The following is a 20,218-nucleotide window of genomic DNA, read 5'->3' on the forward strand; positions in this document are numbered from 1 at the left end:
TATGGAACTACTGAATCGCAGAATTTACAAATCTTCCCTCTTTTTGCTTTGTAAGCTGAAGATGAGGTCTTTAACTACACCCTCCTCAATAAATGAGTCTTTAAAAATCATTATAAAAACGGCCAGCAAAATAATGTGCATGAGCATTAGTGCTGACTGTAAATATTCAAAACTTTAAAACTATTAAACCAAATTTCCTCTCACCTGAATTGCTTGTATAGATCTCTGTGAGGTGTACAAAACAAGCGGAGTTTGAAATGATAGCTTTAGAGTTATCCAAGCTGTCGCAGAGCAAGCGGACCCATCCCCCTCCTAGGGACAGATGGGGGTCACTGGAGCTCTGTGGCTGTGTCCCCTGACCCTTTTAGTTATAGGGGGGCAACTATGCAGGGGCCAAAAGGCCTAAAGGATTAGGTCTTTACCACTGCCCTTGGCTCAAGACAGTGTGGCCTATGAGCCAAAGTCAACATAGCTGTCCTTGTCTCCAAGGCTGTAAGGGTTAGGAGTTAGTCTCAATATGGCTGCTCTTGTCTTTAAGGCTGCGAGGACTAGGGGTTAGAGTCAATATGCCCTTGTTTTCAGGGCTTGTGGCCTGATGTCTGGAGGGGACTGGGCCACCTCCCAGAGGTGGGTGGTGACTAGGGTAAGGGGACCCAGGCCCTCCCTGATCCACCAGGTCCCAGCCCAGGGCCCTGACAGTGGTAGTGAGATTTGCCTCTGGCCAGCCAGGATCTAACCTCAAGACACTGATATCATCCGGCTTAGAAGCCAGCCCCCTGGGCTACTTCCTACCCTGCCTCCTCGGTGGCTGTCTGCTCATCTTCAGGGTCTGAGGCTTTCTCGGCTGGGATGGTTCCCACTAGGTCCCGCCATTCCTGGGTGTCCCATGTAGTCCTGAGGTCTGCTAGGGTCTCAAGGCATTTGACTTCCACGGTCCGGAGGTTCAGTGGCTCCCTGATTGCAGCAGGCAGGCTTCATCCTCCCTCTTGAGTGGTCAGCCTAGACTGGGCTGTGTCGCTCCCTCTTATACCTGTTCTCCAGCCGGAGCATGCTCAGCAGGGTCAGGAGAGCCTGACCTCCTCAGGCCGTGAAGTAGAGTTAGCCCATGGCAAACCAGTGCGAGGCAAGCAGGCCCCATCGCACAAGCACAAATGTCTTATTCTCCACTACATTAGCTACATCTTTTTTTTTTATTCCCCAATCTTCTGTGGGTTGAAACTAAGCATGGAAACTTTCAGCTCCTAAGTGATGATTTAAATGGAATGGAAATTGGAATCCAACCTTAGCGATAGCTGGCACCCACAACAAATAATATGTATTAAAATAATAACATAAAATGCGTAGTGATTTTAAAATATAGTCATAATGGTGAAACTTGACATTAAAGGATACTGGCCCAATCAACCATCACAGGTGAAAAACAATTCATCTGATAATCTTTCAGAAATTGATGGTGCTTGGAGCTAACCATATTTCCTAAAGGTAGGGTTTTATAGCACTTCCTTGCTCTTCTGACTGGGCCCAGAAGCACTTTTGCTGCTGTCCAAAATGACGGCGTAAGTGAGATGGAACCGGGATGTGTACTGTATAGGCTGGGGACTGGATACTTTAATCATATGACCAGGTACAAAGGGGAGCTTGGTATTAATGAAAAATTGCGAGTTCACTGGAATGAACACGCTGCATTCTCCTCAGAGCATAATGAGCCGATCATTTAGTTATCAAGGACCTGGAAAATCTTACTGCAGAAACCCACCACAATTTGGTAGCCCTGGCAACTGCTTCTACTCAACCCAGAAGGGAGGGCTCAGCATCTTCATTATGCTATGATTTGTCAATAGTGCCATTACAAGTCATCACCACTACTAAGATTTCACATGGCACATCACTGTAACCCTTCTGCCAGGTGGAGTCAGCCGCAAACAGGGTTGGGTTCAATATGTAGAGGTTCCTCTTAACAATGCAGAATAGAACCGCCTCCAGCCCCAACCCAGTAATCTGGAAAAACTTACCACCCGTGGGTGCTTGTAAGAGGCATTATTTCCCCACTCTCAAGCACTGATTCTGCGTATGACAAAAGAGAACTTTTACTAAAAGGGAATCAAGCATCAGTTTGGGAAAACACTACAATCACATTCAGAAGCATGCATCCATAAGCAAATCCCCAATCCCCACAGTGCATTGGGCAGCATCCTTTGCCTCAGTTTCACACCTTGCAGTGGGAAAGTCCAATGAATGAATATTCCTTTAAGACATCACTCCCATCTCCCCCTGCTGCACCCCACTCACGGTTGGCGGTCCTTGGGTAGCAAAGACCCAGAGTTCAGAGGTGCATTCACATTGCCTCTCATTTCACTACTGTCCCTACACCAGGTCTAAGGGCTATACCTGTTTCTCAGGGATTCAGCCTGGTAAACACTGAACAGAAAACAATGACTCTCCTTTGAGTCTAATCAGCTGTCTGCAAACACTGGAGAGGGGCAGATCAAATAGTAGAGACCACACCACCAGGTATGAACACTTGTCCCCACCCCCTTTCAAGTTCCCTGGGATTTGGGCAGCAATTGAGGCTCAGTTTAGGGAAACCCCCTCAATCAGGGCATGCTACGCCCAGTTCTGCTGCTCTTTCCTCATACAGTAAGAATAACGACATTGAATTGTCCCCTGCATTCAGATACTAAAGTGATTTGTAACCCAACATCAGCCAAAATGAATGGTTTTGGCAAAGCTGATCAATCACGCTGCGCACCTAGGCAGAGTAGGCGTGTCTATGTAAACACGGTCTGCCCCTGAGGTTTTTTCCCCCAGAGCATCACTAGATGTCAGGAGAGAGCTCATTCAGACCCTGCTTACATAGTGAAGGGGGAAAAGGTTCTAGTTGTAACCCATCAAGTATGGTTTGATGCTGTCAGAGCCAACATCTCATATTCCTGTAAGAAAAATCAGACCCAGAAGCACTTGTGAAAAAATAAAGGCTAGCAAAAGCAGAGTGCAGCACTAATTCAAAAAGAAATTCTATAGCCAGCGTAGGCTTTGCAGTGGCAATGGTATAAAATAATAGGTTACAAGCCTCTGATTCTCTTTAAAACACTAAACCAAACCACTTGAATTCATTACTTACTGTCCACCTGTTTAACAGTAAGGCTATCTTTTGGTTGCGCACTCGGAGAAATTTCTCTTGTCAACAGACTAGCACCAATTAAACTTTAACATCTAATTCATCATATACTTTGTATCTAGAGAATGGAAATTCCTCCTAAATCTAATGCTGATCTTGCAACAGTGAAACTAAAGAGAGTTTTAGCATTTTACTCAGTGCAAGCAGGATTAGACCCTAGGTTACTAATACAAATAATAATATAAAACTGTGTGTGTGAGAGTGACAGAGGGATTTGAAAAGGAAAAAAAATAAAAATAAAAGAGAATCTCAAACATTTAAATCAGAAAAATAAACAGAAAGTGATAACAACCAGTATGTGCCATGTCAATTTTACCATGCTAGGTTATATTAAACTGAAAGGAAAGTTCATCTTCTGCTTAAAAATGGGATTTTTATCCTATTGGCAGAACAAAGCTATGCTAAATTATTTTTAAAAATATATACTTCATAGCCTTCCATTCATACTGCATGGGCGTATCTAAATGGAGAGAGACAGACAGACAGACAGAGTGTGTGTACTTTCTTACCAGTGTGTACTTTCTTATCACCAGTGTGTGCGCAGGGTATGAGAAGGGGTGTGGATGTGTGTAACCAGTCACATTTCACAATGGCTGAGTGACAGCAGTTGCTCTGACACTCGGCTGGAATCTTTGACTAGCTGCCGGAATGACACATTGCTGCCCTTCTCTTGTCATTCAGCCCCTGACAAATGCTGACATCCCTTTGCCATTTTTTTCATTCTTGGATAACAGAAAACTGCCGCATTTCAATCTGAGTCCTGCACTCTTGACTCCCAAAGACGACGCTGCATATTAATGCTTCTCGATGATGTGCAGTTCCGTTTCTACAGGGCATTTTTCCCATGGCTACCTATCTGAAGCAAACACGCTTTGAAAAGCAGCAGCACTTAACTGCTGCTTTGGGAGCAGGATCTAGCTAAAACCTGTGTGGTAATGGTCTCCCCCAGGGGCTCCAGTTTACTCTTTTAGCCAAAGAAATAGAACTGGACTCTGAATGTTGGAACAAGGAACTATTATAGAAGCCACAGATAAAAACAATTGTAATTTTTTCCCTGCCATGGTATCTGACTCTGGGCCCAATCCTGGAAGGTGCTGGGCACCCTCACCTCCCACTGATGCTGAGGACATTTAGGCACCTGTGCAGGATGTAGCCTTGCAGTGTCAGGCCCTTTACACTCATGTACTGCAAGCTGCTAAAAAGGTTTCTGCTTTGGTTTATAAAAAATAAATGCTCAGAAAGTGATTTTCAGGGCATAGAGCTGGGGATTCCCGAGTTCTCTTCCTGGCTCTGACACTGCTTTGCTAGGTGATTAACGGCCACGCTAATTCAACACCCTGCCTGCGTCTATCTGTAAAATGGGCGTGCACATTTTATAGATTCCTTCATCTGGACATAGTTATGGTTAAGATTTTGTCACAGGTATTTTTAGTAAAAGTCAGGTGACGGGCAATAAACAAAAGTGCACAGAAGCCCGTGAGCTGCCCTCGGTCATGCTGGGTAGCACCTTATTGTATGAATGGTCCCAATGACTTCCTAGAATCATAGACTCGTAGGACTGTAAAGGACCTCACGAGGTCTGTGACAGGGTGTACAAACCCTGCACTGGACCGGCAGGGGTTAATCCCACTCTATGAGCCCAGCAGGCCACGCCCCCTCGACTCTACTGCGCATGCTCCACCTGCAGCCTCAGTACAAAAGAGAGCAGCCCAGGAGGGAGGATGCACCTTGTATGCTTCTGTCTGGGAGCTGCCAGAGCCCCAGACTGTGGAGGCTAAAGATACTGCAACCCAGGCTGGCACCCCACAGTCTGCAGGAGCTGAAGAGGTAATGGAGTCGCTGGGAGCTTCACCAGCTGACCCAGGAGGACTATGGACCTTGACACTGGAAAACAGGGTAGGAAGTAACCCAGGAGTATTAGACTTTGGTCTGTTTGTGGAACTGGGAACTAGGCAATATGTTTCGGCTGGACCCCTGCTGGCCTAGGGGCGATCCCTTTGCTACTACCAGAACATTGGGCTGGGACCCAGTGGAGCAGGAAGGGCCTGGGTCCCCCTACACTAGTTGCCCCCACCCTCGGGTGGCAGCCCATCACCCCCTGACTCTGGCCACTAGGCCACGCAGCCCTGATGGCTAGGGTAGCTATGCTGACTCTGGCCACTAGGCCACGCAGCCCTGATGGCTAGGGCAGCCATGCTGACTTTGGCCACTAGGCTATGCAGCCCTGAAGTGCAGGGTGGACCATTAGACCCAACCATGGGGCCACAATGCCCCTTCCCTGCAGTCCAAAAGGGGGATGGGGTGTACAAGCCCCGTAGTCTTCTAGTCCAGTCCCCTACCTTCAAGGCAGGACCAAGCATTATCTAGACTATCCCTGACACAAGTCTGTCCAACCTACTCTTTAAAATCTCCAATGACAGAGAATCCACAGCCTCCCTAGGCAATTTATTCCAGTGCTTAACTACTTCAACTGTTAGGAAGTTTTTCCTAATGTCCAACCTAAACCACCCTTGCTGCAGTTAAAGTCGATTGTCTCTTGTCCTATCCTCAGAGCTTAACAAGAACAATTTTTCTCCCTCCTCCTTGTAACAACCTTTTATGTGCTTGAAAACTATTATCACGTCCCCCCTCGGACTTCTCTTCTCCAGACTAAACAAACCCAATTTTTTCAATCTTCCCTCATAGGTCGTGTTTTCTAGATCTTTAATCATTTTTGTTTCTCTTCTCTGACCATACTCCAATTTGTCCACATCTTTCCTGAAATGTGGCACCCAGAACTGGACACAATACTCCATTTGAGGCCTAATCAGCTTAGAATAGAGCGGAAGAATTATCTCTTGTATCTTGCTTACAATACTCCTGCTAATACATCCCAGAATGATGCGGAGGAGGGGGATTTGAAGCAGTGTTACACTGTTGACTCATATTTAGCTTGTGATCCACTATGACCCTCAGATCCCTTTCCACAGTACTCCTTCATAGGCAGTAATTTCCCATTTAGTAAGTGTGCAACTGATTGCTCCGTCCTAAGTGGAGTACTTTACATTTGTCCTTACGGAATTTCATCCTATATACTTTCAACCATTTCTCCAGTTTGTCCAGATCATTTTGAATTTTAATCCTATTCTCTAAAACACTTGCAGCCCCTCCCAGCTTGGTATTGTCTGCAAACTTTGTAAGTGTATTTTCTATGCCATTATCTAAATCATTGAACCGAACCAGAACCAGACCCAGAACTGATCCCTGCAGGACCCCACCTGATATGTCCTTCCAGCTTGACTGTGAACCACTGATAACTATTCTCTGAGAATGGTTTTCCAACCAGTTATGCAACCACCTTAGCTCTAACTAAGTTAAATTTCCTTAGTTTGTTTATGAGAAGGTCATGTGAGACAGTATTAAAAGCCTTACTAAAGTCAAGATATACCACATCTACTGCTTCCCCCCATCCACAAGGCTTGTTACCCTGTCAAAGAAATCTTAGGTTGGTTTGACATGATTTGTTCTTGACAAATCCATGCTGACTGTTACTTATCACATTCTTATCTTCTAGGTGTTTGCAAATTGACTGCTTAATTATTTGCTCCATTACCTTTCTGGGTACTGAAATTAAGCTGACTGGTCTGTAATTCCCTGGTTGGTCCTGATTCCCCTTTTTATCAATAGGTACTATATTTGCCCTTTTCCTTTTGGTAAAAACCGAAACAAAGTCATTTAGCACTTCTGCCATTTCCACATTTTCTGTTATTGTTTTTCCCACCCCATTGAGTAATTGGCCTACCCCGTCCTCAGTCAGTAGGAATACTTCAGTGGGAATACCCTTGGAATTCTTCAATGGGAGTAAGGATATTGGAATCTAACTCTTAGATAGAAAAGCTTTTTAGGGCAGGGACTACAATTTCTAATATGTCTATAAAACCTACTACAAAGGAGCCCAATCTGAATTTGGGCAGCTGTAGCTATACAAACATTAAATACAGATGTGATGATCATTCCTCCTATGATGCCCCAATAAAAGGGACGCAGTAGCAATTATATTTGTTAATTAATCTTCCAAGATATTCATGTGGCTAAATGGAGGATCTCAAACTCAAACATTAAGGCCAGAGGGGCCATCATAGAATAATAGAATCATAGAGTTGGAAGGGACCTCAGGAGGTCATCTAGTCCAACCCCCTGCTCAAAGCAGGACTAACCTCAGATAAATAATCCCAGCGAGGGTTTTGTCAAGCCGCAGCTTAAAAACCTCTAAATATGGAGATTCCACCATCTCCCTAGGTAACCCATTCCAGTGCTTCACCACCCTCCTAGTGAAAAACTTTTTGTCCAACCTAGACCTCCCCACTTGCAACTTGAGACTGTTGCTCCTTGTTCTGTCATCTGCCACCACTGAGAACAGCCTAGCCCCATCCTCCCTGGAACCCCCTTTCAGGTAGTTAAAGGCTGCTATCAAATTCCCCCTCATTCTTTTCTTCTGCAGACTAAACAAGCCTAGTTCCCTCAGCCTCTCCTCATACGTCTTGTGCTCCAGCCTCCTAATAATTTTTGTTGCCCTCCACTGGACTCTCTCCAACTTGTCCACATCCTTTTTGTGGTGGGGGACCCAAAACTGGACACAATACTCCAAATGCGGCCTCACCAATGCCAAATAGAGGGGAATAATCACTTCCCGCGATCTGCTCGCAATGCTCCTACTAATGCAGCCCAATATGCTATTAACCTTCTTGGCAACCAGAGCACACTGCTGACTCATATCCAGCTTCTTATCCACTGTTACCCCCAGGTCCTTTTCTGCAGAACTGCTGCCTAGCTTGTCGGTCCCCAGTCTGTAGCTGTGCATGGGATTCATGATCATCTACTCTGACCTTCTACACATTGCAGTCCACAGAACCTCACCCACTCCTGTAAATAGACCCATAACCTCTGGCTGAATTACTGAAGTCCTCAGATCAGGATTCAAAGGCTTTAAGTTACAGAGAATTCGCCATTCACACTAGTTTAAACCTGTAAGTGACTTGTGTCACCTCCTGCAGAGGAAGACAAAAACCCTCAGGGTCCCTCTGCCAATTTGATCCAGGGGGAAACTCCTTCCCAACTCCAAATATGGTGGTCAGTTGAATCCTGAGCATGTGGGCAAGACCCTACAGCCAGACACGTGGAAAAGAATTCTCTGTTGTAACTCAGAGTTTTCCCCATCTAGTGTCCCATTACTGGCCATTTGGAATATTTGCTGCTACTAGTCACAGATTGGCTACATAACACTGTAGGAAGTCTCATCATACCATCCCCTCCATAAATTGATTATGCTCAGTCTTGAAGTCAGCTAGATTATTTGCCCCCACTGTTCCCCTTGGAAGGCTGCTCCAGAACATCTCTCCTTCGATGGGTAGAAACCTCCACCTAATTTCAAGCCTAAACTTGTTCTTGGCAAGTTTATATCCATTTGTTCTTGTGTCAGTGTTGGCACTTAATTTAAATAACTCCTCTCCTTCCCTGGTATTTATCCCTCTGATGTATTTATAGAGAGCAATCATATCTCCCCTCAGTCTTGGTTTGGTTAGGCTAAACAAACCAAGCTCCTTGAGTCTCCTCACATGAGGTAGGCTTTTTATTCCTCTGATCATCCTACTAGCCCTTCTCTGTACCTGTTCCAATCTGAATTCATCTTTCTTAAACATGGGAGACCAGCACTGCACACAGAATTCCAGATGAGGTCTCATCAATGCCTTGTATAATGGTACTAACACTCCCCTATCTCTACTGGAAACACCTCACCTCATGCATCATAGGATTGCATTAACCTTTTTCATGGCTATATCATATTGGCAGCTCATTCATCTTGTAATCAAAAAATGTACCCAGGTCTCTCCTTCTCTGTTGCTTCCAACTGATAAGTCCCCAGTTTGCAGCAAATATTCTTGTTGTTAGTCCTTAAGTGAATGACCTTGCACTTTACACTCTTACATTTCATCCCATTTCTATTATTCCAGTTTTCAAAATCTCCAGATCTTCTCGTATGATATTCCAGTCCTACTCTGTATTAGCAATACCTCCCAACTTTGTGTCATCTGCAAATTTTATTAACACACACCCACTTTTTGTGGCGACCTCATTAATACAAATGTTATATAAAAAGTAGGTCCCAAGACTGATCCCTGAGAAATTGCACTAGTAACCTCCCTCCAACCTGACAGGTCACTTTTCAGTGTGACCTTCTGTAGCTCCCCCTTTAACCAGTTCTTTATCCACCTTTCAGTTTTCATATTAATCCCCATCTTCCACATGGGAAATTATTAGTTAAACTGGAGAACTGTATCAAATGCCTTACTGAAATCTAGGTAGATTAGATCTAGAGCATTTCCTTTGTCTAAAAAAATCAGTTGTCTTAAAGAAAGAGATCAGGTTAGTCTGAAACAATCTACCTTTTATAAAGCCATGTTGTATTTTATCCCATTTACCGTTTACCTCTATGCCCTTAACTACTTTTTTTTTCAAAATTTGTTCCAAGACGTTGCATACAAGTGAGCTCAGACTAACAGGCCTATAGTTTCCCGGATCACTTTTTTTTTCCGTTTTCTTAAAAATAGGTACTCTATTAGCAATTCTCCAGTCATAGGGTACAACTCTCGTTTTATGGATCCATTAAAAATCCTGGATATTGGGCGTGCAATTTCATGTGCCAGTTCTTTAATATTCTTGGATGGAGATTATCCGGGCCCCCTGGTTTGGTCCCATTAAACTGTTTGATTTACACCTCGATGTGGTCATTTCTACTTTCATATCCTCATTCCCATTAGCCTCCCTGCCACTACCCCTAAGCTCCTCATTACCATTATTGAAAACTGAGGCAAAGTATTTGTTTAGGCACTGGAACAGAGCACAGAAGAATAGGGAGGTTTTTATGCCCTCCGCCTTTCACTGTTGCCCAAGGATCACTGACAACCTGGCTCACAAAGTACTTCCTTGTGTACTCATCAATAAGCTCATAAGTAGTTCCATTGACTTCAATTATTTCATTGGAATGACTCACCTACTTTAAGGTGAGCACATGACAAAGTGCTTGGCTGACATGGAAGCCTTCTTTGTATTGACGGTCACTTAAGGACAAAGGGACGACATCCATCGTTTTCACATGGCGGTGTCTGAAGTTCGGCGCCGAAATGCAAATGGCCTAAGTACTAAGCACCTGCAATTCTCATTGTGGATGCTCAGCACAGGTGGAAATCATGCCCTACTGGTTTAAACTTGGGCAACCAACTTTAGACTCCACTTTTGAAAGTTTGGGCCTTCACCTCTCCAGACCTTTGTTTGTTCTTCTTTGAACAGCCACGCCTACCAGCTCACTTGGGGGATGTCATTAATATTTCAAAAGTGATTTGTGCTCTTTGGATAGAACAGGTTATGTAAAACATTGCAGTATTTCATTAGAACATAATATAGGTGCTGAACGTAAAGTCAATAAAAATGTATCCCTTCCCTAACGCAGGAACAAGGCAAACTCTATGCCAGTCTCGTAACAGATCACTAAGACAGCCAGGAAGTAAATAGAAAATGGCCCTTTTCAAAAATAATTGTTTCCGTGTTAATATACCTAGGTTGTATAATCTGGGTTAGAAAAGGTTTTCAAAGAGCCAGGTTTATACAGAGACAGAAATTAAATATATAAGGAAAAGAGAGAGATAAGGAAATATTAAGGTTAAGAAGAAATTTGCAGTAAACCGTCTCAAAGATCACTCTGTCAAGGTTGAAAGGCTCATGATCTGCCCTCCTTTAAGAAGTTACATATTTTCTAATCATACTTCCTTTTTCATTGCTTAGAAAACAAATCAATATCATCTGTTCCCCAGAAGGAGGGCTACAAAAATGTTACAATCCCAACTTCTCTGCTGGGAGATCTTCTAATAATAGTGCCATGGGTCAGTTTCCTGCAGGATCACAAGGATGCCATGAAAATATATTTGATACCATCCCATGGCCTTGTGTTCCTGTTTTCCCCATCCTATAAGAAAGTAAGAAATTAATCCTGCTATCTGAGACTGATAATTAGCCATCTGCAATGGCAGCTACAGCAGAAAGGCTGAGGATCAAATGGACATTTGACTTGGAAAAGGATTTTGTGAGAAGGACCAGATACAAATGGAAATAGAGATTCAAGGAGGGAGTGATTTGGTGTGACTTGCTGAGGACTTCAGGATCATAAGTGGATTGGAATTCAAACATTTTACTCTAAAGCAGAAGTCTCTGCCACTTGATTTAAACTAAATTTGGCTGACTCCCAGTCCAGTCCCCTATCCACTAGACCATGCTACCTAGATTAGATAGCTCAAATAACAATAGATTAGATCAAATGGATCAGGCAGATAGATCTGTCTAGATACAATACAGGATGGGATTAAGCACCATGGAGTGTACAGGAGGACGGTCAGGAATGAGTACATGGCAGCAAATTCTGTTCAGAATGTAGACAAAGGGATAGTACAGTGCATAAAGCCATCTCTGCCTTTGTGAGGCCACATAGGCCAAAGCTAGGAAATATATATGCATGTGAATATGGCCTGCCCTTCGTTGCTTCCAATTCAGTAAAACCTGGCTATCAGCATTGACTGTGCCATGAATTTGTTGGGTTTTATTTATTTATTTTTAACTGGGCTAATCCAGGAGACAAGAGTTCACACACAGTCTGTTATGAAGATCTGATCAAAGCAGTAAAGGCTCATTTTGGCTAACAAAGAAACACGTTGTATTCAGGGTGCCTGATATGCAAGAAGAAAAGTCACCCAGCCTCAGGAGTGGCATATGAACAAAATGAAATCTTGATTAGACAGGGTTAGAGGGAATTGCAGTATAATTACTTTTGCAAGCTTGCAGAGGATTAAACTGACTTAATTAAGATGACTTAACCTGAACACACTGCATCAGTTGTTTGATAGCAATTAATATGCATATTAGAAAAAACAGAGTAGTAGATTTTGCATTAAGGCAAGTATTTCCTTTCAGAATGCCAATGACATTTCAAGTTATAGAAATTATAGATTGGGTTACCTTTTCCTTTTACTTAAGCATTAGGCAACTGATTCTTTTTTAGGCATTCTTTTTAATTTCCAAACAGTTTAGTGTGGGTTTAGAAATTAAAGTTCTAGTTTTGCATAACAGGTTTAGAAGGAATTAGTGATAACTTGATTGTTCAAATGACTTAATACTAGAGATGAAGGAATGTAGTGTTGTATAAATTTGATTTGGTTTAAGTTTGTGGTTTTAAATTATGTAAGGCAGCCAGAGCACTAGATATGCTTAACTGCTAAAGCTATTTATTATTATTAGTTATTCATGTTGCAGTAGCATATAGGAGTCCCAGTCATAGACCATAATCCCACTGTGCTAGGCCCTGTACAAACAGAACCAAAGACAATCCCTGCCCCAAACCGCTAAATAAATACATGGGACTTTTGCAAAATCAGTCACCTGATGATAAGTTAGAATATCACACTTTTCATCCATAGATCTCAATGCACTTTACAAATGTAAGCAAGCATTATTATCACCATTTTAAGGATAGGGAATTGAGGCACAAAGAGATTGAAAGCCAACATTTTGAAGTGTCCATTAATTTTGGATGTCTCAATTTGTGTGCACTCATTTTATGTCACTTGCAGCTTGATTTTTCAGAGAATTCAATGGGAGTTGCAAGTACCATCTCTAAAAAATAAACCTTAGGCATCTTAAGCTGGGCACAGAATTTTAATGGACAATTTTCAAGACCATAGCTCTGTATATTTCCTTGTCAGGAGGACTGAAAATTCAGTTATTAACAGAAATCATTTTGCAACCTTAACCGTGGTGCAGCTACTTGTTGGCCAATACTAGAACTATATTGGTTCCGTCTCTTAAATTCTGCAGTCCCCCTTCCTCCAAATAAAAGGAAAAAGTAATAGCAAGAGCAACCCATTAATGTTGAAATATTACTGAAAGTCAGCAGATGGCATTCCTGAGACAGCCTTAGAAGTTCTGCTTAACAGAATGTATAGGCCATTAGACACTGGGAGAAATGCTGTATTGATAGTTGTGGTGCAGTTCTTTTTAGAAGTTGTGCATTTCACAAGTAGAAGTTTCTCACTGCCTGAGTCTCTGACTAGAGGGATTTCTTAGGTGCTGAGCTGCTGCCTACAAAAAAAATTACAAGGACAGTCAGGTTATATATGATCAATTAGCTCAAAAAGCAGTATTACATGCTGGTATCTGTAGTCTTTCTGAATCACATTATGAGGGTAGTGGCAATGTTCCATTTTATGGAAGTAAGGCATGACCTTTGAATACCTGAGACGTTGCCAGTGCAGCTCCACTAGACAAATTCTGAGCACTTCCTCAGGATCTTTATAGCAGCTTTATCTTGCATTCCGGACCCAATGACAGCCATCTAGTGCTCCTCACTATCTGGGACCAATCTGGTGTTGCACATCAGGCTCACGCCTCAATCAACTCAGGTGCTGAGCACCCGCTGCTCAAGGGCCTTGCTGTGGCTCAGCATCCTGCAGAATTAGCTCCTTTGTTTATATACAGTTGGTTTATTAACTCCAGCCGTTCATAGCTGATGCTGCTTTTAGCCAAATGAGCCGATCCTCTAATAAATCTTCAAAATCTCCTGAGAAGTAACATAATCCCATTAGTTCTCATCTTTCATGTTACATACTCCTAGCATATGCAATTACTGTATGCATAACTGCCATCTCACATAGGCTCAGTAATTCATTTCTCCAGTTGATTTTATTTTTAAGTGCTTTTCCTCCTCAAATTACCAGGAGGCTGATTTAATATGAACTAAGACAATTCCATCTACCCTTGTGCATCAGCCTGGGCAAGACAATTTTAGTTTGCAGGTCTGTTACTCATGATAATACCCCAATCTTAGATCCTTTTGTTTTACAAGGCAGGATCTACTGTCTTACAGACAGGACCGAATCCTTCGATTATCTTCCATCTTTTAACCTAATGGCTCTGAGTTTCTGGGAAAAGTGAGTTATCAATTAAATGTATTTAGAAAAGGTCCAGCCTAGAAGCTAAGCGGCCACCAGAACAAAATGTGTTTAAGAGATCTGAAAGCAGTGTGACAGCAGCATGTACATTCTGTTGTATTAATAAATTAGAAGAGGCAGGCATATGCAGTTCAGCTGGATCCTGGCTTATTTGGGGAACAGCAATTCAACTACAAGCTTGCTGTTACAGTTCAGGGCAACTGCACCTCTATTCTTGCTCCATGGTCCACAGGGCACGCACATGTAGCCTTCCAGCTTTCCCGCCAACACTTCTCTTGGGAGGAGATGTGCATCTCTCCCTTTTGTGACCGGGGTGTTTCCAGGCTGCACAGTTCTCTGCTGTGACATTGGCCTCTAGGAGAGTCCTGCTGAGATTGCTCAAACTAGGGTAAACTGCAAAGAAAGGGGCAGGCAAACCCCCAATGCTGGTGGTTATTCTTCCATAAAATATGCCAAGCCAGCAACGAACAGCTTCTGATTGTCTCACTAGATATTCAGAAGACAAAACACAGTTCTCTTAAAGCCATCCAGCTGTCTGGCTTCTACCCAGACAGCTGAGTCAAATATGATGGAGTTTACTGAAATTCTTTGTCCATCATATAAAAATGTTCTACTAATCCCAAAGGATCAGGCACATTACCAACCAGGTCAACGAATATTTCAGATCTCACCCAAATACACGCTTAAAGCCAATGCTTATTAACTAAACTAATATTTATTAAAAAGAATATTGGTTAAAAGCTCATATACATACAGATGAGAATAAAGTCCAAAGGTCAGTTTTAAAGTAAAGATGATAAACTGAGTTGCAAAGTTCTTTCTTTGCAAACTGCTAATTTACAAAGTCTCTCTGGAAATTATCCAAACAGCTTGGGGGGGTCATCAATCCTTGTTTAGAGCTTTTGTGACAGAAATCCAGTCCGGAGAAATGAGGCAGCAATGAAGACAAAATAGAGATGTTTTCAGGCCCTTATGTACCTTCTGCCATGTTAGCAGATGCTCTTTGTTTTAGCTTATGGAAATTTACAGGCACAAGATAGAGTCCAGGGTCACGTGAGCAAGTCATATGTCCTTGCATGCTTTGAGTCATAGGAGGCAGCATTACCCACATATTGGCTAAAACTTCCACAGGAAGGCTCATGGGATGGGGATAAGCTACTTCTATGGCCCATTGTGAAAGCTAAATGTCCTTTGATGGGCCATCAACTGGCATTGTTCATTCACAATGTAGCTAGACTGGATATAAGCTGTTACCCCTGGAGTAAACACATTTGAAATCCGGATGGAAAGTCATATTGATATCTTCAGATACCAAGATAATACATGTATATAAATATATAAAATTTATAAATATAATCATATTTAGCAAATCATAACTTTTGCATTGATACTGTACATGACATACTTTGTATTAGATTTCCTGCGATTATATAATAGTGGTAGCAACAATGATATGCATGGTCATATTTTAATCATACAGTGTCACAGCTGCCCTATACTGTGAAGTCCCCAGCAAGTCAGACTGCCTCAGCAGGCCTGCTTTGCATTCCTTCCTCAGAAGCGATAAACAGTGAAAATGCCCACAATTAAATGACTGCGCAGCTCCCTTCTACGCAAGCACATTTATTCTTAAGGTTAAAATAAACAAACAATAAAAGAACCTAAACGCATGCTGATCAGCTTACCAGAGATCACCCCCTCTCCAACACAGGATCTGGCAGGGGAACAGTCCTTCAAACCCACCACAGGTTTTCTTCTGTGGTTACAAGTTCATAACCACCTGGGCTCAGAACAAGCACAGCCATAAATCTGTGAGACACTTTTTTATACCATTTGGGTCTTGGAGCTGTCCTCATGTAACAGGTGATCAGCAAACAAGCTTCAAAGGGCTGAGTTCTTGCATAATTAGAGGTTCTTACACTTGCACTTGGATACACCTCCCCCTAGAGATTTCCTGGGAAACCCACCTTACTTTAAAAATTCACATAGTTTCAGCTAGAGAGACAAGGTGGGTGAGGTAGTATCTTTTATTGGACCAACTTGTCTTTCTCAACAGAAGTTGGTCCAGTAAAAGATATTACCTCATCCATCTTGTCTCTTTATATCCTAGGACTGACACAGCTACAAGAACACTGCATTGTTTCAACTATTCCTTTGAAGCTCACAGCACTTACCAGGATTTATAAATTATGCCTCTGTCTAGAGACATTCCACACAATCCAACAATAATATATAAACATTTGCATTTTATTACAGTGAACTCCAAAAATACATACACTTGATTCAATATGATTTTTTCAGGATATTGCAGGAAATTGCCATACCTGTCATGCTAGTTCTGTGCAGGGCTTTGATATAAGACGTTTTGAAGGTTGTGCGGGCTGATGAAAATAAGAGGAACATGTTGATGGAAAATTTGAAAGATTTCCACCTGCTGTATGAGCTGTTGTAATGAATTGTCCTTTCTTGTGCTGCAAATCTAGAGGCAGTATTGTGGATGAGAATGCTTCGACTGCCAATTTTCCAGGAGATTATTATATATCTTGCATGTGGCTTTCAAATAAACTTCAAGTGTCAATTATACCACACTTCACCTGAGTTTGGGACCCAACATGACCCAGTATTTTCGAGAGGATATTTTTCTTTGAACTGAAGGAAAAAATAGTAGTTTTATAAATTCACTCCAACAGGTTGGTTTCCATCCAAAACACCACAGGCCCATTGGTCCCCCTGAATTTACTTAGGTTCATAAAGCCATTTCCAGCATTACAGAAGAACTTACAGCATTGCTAAAAGGAAGTCAAACCTTGGTGCAGTACATATGGAGCAGGAAATTGCCCTCTATTTAGCCATTGCAAATAGGACTATAAAAGTAACTATTAGAGAAAAAGAAAGTGGTCATTAACAACATTGTCAGACCTTTTTATTTTCTTGTGCTCTTAAATTATTGGCAGGCATTGTTCACTTCTAGTTTTCCATGAATTTTCAAAGGAAAAACAAAAGTGACAATCTTACCCTCATTTCAGATCCTATCATTGTGTCAAGGAACAAACTTTGAACACGTCTTCTCTAGGCACAGCTCTGAATATAAATCAGATTTTCTGTCATTTTGCTTCTCCTGCCTTTTTCTTATTATTAAAACCACAGAAATTAGAGCTGGAAGAAAGATCTGTGAGGGCATCTAGCCCATCCCTGTGCCAGTGCAAGATTGGTCCCTGTGCTTTGTCCAGCCCAGTAGAAAAAGGACTCAAGCAGCAGAACTTCTGTTATTTGATTTGGGTGCCTATCCCATGATAGATCTTCCCAACAGGAAATGATTCTTGATATTCAGCATATTTCCATTGCTCAGTTGCATCCCTGCATTCCTACTGACAGCTGCCGGTCCTACACAAACGAGTCCCATTGCTCCTGTGGTTAAACCCTTCAAATACATTCCAAATGTTGCATCTCCTTTCGCAGTCATCGCTAAAACAAACTCCACATGGCTCATTTAAAAGAGAAGGGAAAAAGGGTTGGATTTCCACTCTGAGACCACCTTCACTCTGGAACTTGCTTCCCACCTCTTGGTCTGAGAGCCTGAATTTGGTAACTTCTAGAAGAGGTGGCCTGATCCAAAGCACAGTCACTCCACGGAAAGATTCCTTTTGACCAGTGGTGCCAATTGAAGTATTTCTTGCAGGAAGTGGGAGCAAATTCTTGTCCTTCCGCCTCTCCGACAGCAGGGACCCTGTTCTGCTCCTCACTACTTTCTCCCCATCCTCCTACAGGGAGGCACATGAGTCAGTGCTGCCTGGAGTTACATGCTCAGTAGATGACATTTGGCCCCTCTGTCCAGATGGAGCACCCAGGCCAGATCTGAATTGTGGTGTGATCCCTGGAACCATGTTACAACGCCACTCACTGGAATTTGGCTAGGCCATCCTGCCATCTCTACGGAGGGGCGGCTGGGTCAGATTCCAGTGGCGTTGCGACCATGAAGCTGGAGTGATGCTCCAGACTGCCCCAGCAGCTACCATTCTGATTTAGTAGAGGGTCACTGCTTAAAAGTGGCTGGGCCGTGGTCCCTCCCTGGACTATGGAACTTTGAGCAAGAGCGAGAACCTGGAAGGGGGAATATTTTCCCCCACCAACCCTCCTAATTGGCACCCCTGCTGTTGACCTCAGTGGGCTTTAGATCAAGTTCATGGTAAGGTCTGAGAAAAACAAGTGTGAGAGAGACAACAGTGATTTTAAGGGGACTTCCCTCGCCTGAGACTTAGCTTATATATTTGTTAACATTCTTGTTAAGTACCTTGAACTACAGTTAGGCATAAACAGGAGAGGAGAGAAGTTAATCTAATAATACATAGGCCCATAGGATGTTCCCAAAATAATTCCTAGAGCAGATCTTTTAGAAAACATCCAATCTGGATTTTAAAATTTCCAGTAATAGGGAATCCAGCACGAGCCTTGGTAAACTGTTCCAATGTTTAATTACCCTCACGGTTGTTAATGTACACCTTATTTCCAGTCTGAATTTGTCTAGCTTCAACTTCCAGCCACTGGATCATGTTCTACCTTTCGCTGCTAGCTTAAAAAGCCCATTACTAAATATTTGTTCTGCATGGTAGGTATGTATAGACTGTAATCAAGTCAGCCCTTAATCTTCTCTTTGCTAGACTAAATAGATTTAGCTCCTGGAGTCTGTCACTATATCACATGTTTTCTAATCCGTCAGTCATTCTTGTGACCCTTTTCTAAACCCTCTCCTAGTTATCAACATCCTTCTTGAATTGTTGACACCAGAACTGGGCACACAAAGCAGCAGCTGCACCAGATTATCCATCGATGTTTGGCAAGACAGATGTGACCCTTCCTGTTTTCTCTACTTCTTGAGCTCAGCTGGAAGCTCTGCCTGGTAGAGAACAGGACACCTGGCAGGTAAGCAGTGTTTCAGGCAGAGTGCACATAACAATGGTGCTCTGCACTCGTTTCTCAGGGCAGTTCAGTTGGTTTTAATCTATAAAGCCTGACAGTTTAGGAACTAGTTGCTTCAGAGATCACCTGTCCGATTACTTGGGCTTTGTGGAATTTGGGGCTGGGGATGTTTTTGACCCTGTGGGTGGGATGCACAAGGGGAACCCAAGTGCCTAGCTGCCGCTTTAGGTGCCCAAGTCCCACATTTAGGCACCCTGCCATTCACAAAGCCACTGCTCAATTGCTGCCTAGCCCCGAAGGTGCCTGAAGTCCATAGGTGCCTAAGTTGCCACTGGAAAAGTAGCCAGGAAAAAGTATACTGGAAAACTCTTCGCAAAATTACTTCTTTAGACTCTCCCTGAAAATGTGGCTACATTCTTCCTGGCACTTCATTCTCCCCAGCTACCTGTACAATCTGATAAATTCTCTCCTCTTTCTTTATAGTTTGCAAAGCACAAGGAGATCTTCAGATGGGAGAATTTATAGAAGTGTGACCTGTTATTGTGTTGGTGCAAGAACTTAAGGCTCAGGTCCCTATTTTATGTAGCACTAGTAAAATACGACTGGTGGATTTGCAGCACTTCCTAACTTTTAGTAAGTGGCTTTATGCTTTATGAAATGGAGGACTTGAGAGATACATGTTAAATTTCCTGTCGTGTTTTTTTAAAACTAGTCCCCTATAACAAATTTGCAGAACAGTAAGTCTTACACTTCTGTAACTTTAAATAAAACAAGGCATTTTTAAAGTCTCTTAAGTGTATACATCCTAAGCATAGGCATGTATTTGATTAAGAATGATAGGTCAGATCATGCCACCTCTGAGCCCTCTCCTTCCCCTTCTGTTACCTAGAGGGGCCCTCTGGCCCCAGCCTGATGATGACATAGTGGTCAGAACGTGTCAGGTGTCAGACTGGCAGGGTCAGGTTACCAGGAGGCCAGGAGCAGGTAACAAAGGGGAGGTTGACCTAAGCAGGGGAAACCCAGATACACAAACAACTTCCTGTTCCTCTGGTTCCCTGCTTCTATTTAAACCATGCACCTGAAGTTCCACCGA

General features: G+C 42.7%; 1 long non-coding RNA gene across 1 annotated transcript; it reads left to right on the plus strand.

The window, feature by feature from the left end:
- Nucleotides 1-4,961: 4,961 nt before the first annotated feature.
- Nucleotides 4,962-19,890, plus strand: LOC137141518 (uncharacterized). The gene is made up of 3 exons (XR_010916655.1): nucleotides 4,962-5,074; nucleotides 18,961-19,128; nucleotides 19,609-19,890. It is a non-coding gene; the product is annotated as an uncharacterized lncRNA (long non-coding RNA).
- The last annotated feature ends 328 nt before the right edge of the window (nucleotides 19,891-20,218 follow it).

Source organism: Emydura macquarii, unplaced genomic scaffold, assembly GCF_026122565.2.
Source record: "Emydura macquarii macquarii isolate MOO-44397 ecotype Brisbane River unplaced genomic scaffold, CSIRO-AGI_Emac_v2 contig_369, whole genome shotgun sequence".
Taxonomy (NCBI): domain Eukaryota; kingdom Metazoa; phylum Chordata; order Testudines; family Chelidae; genus Emydura; species Emydura macquarii.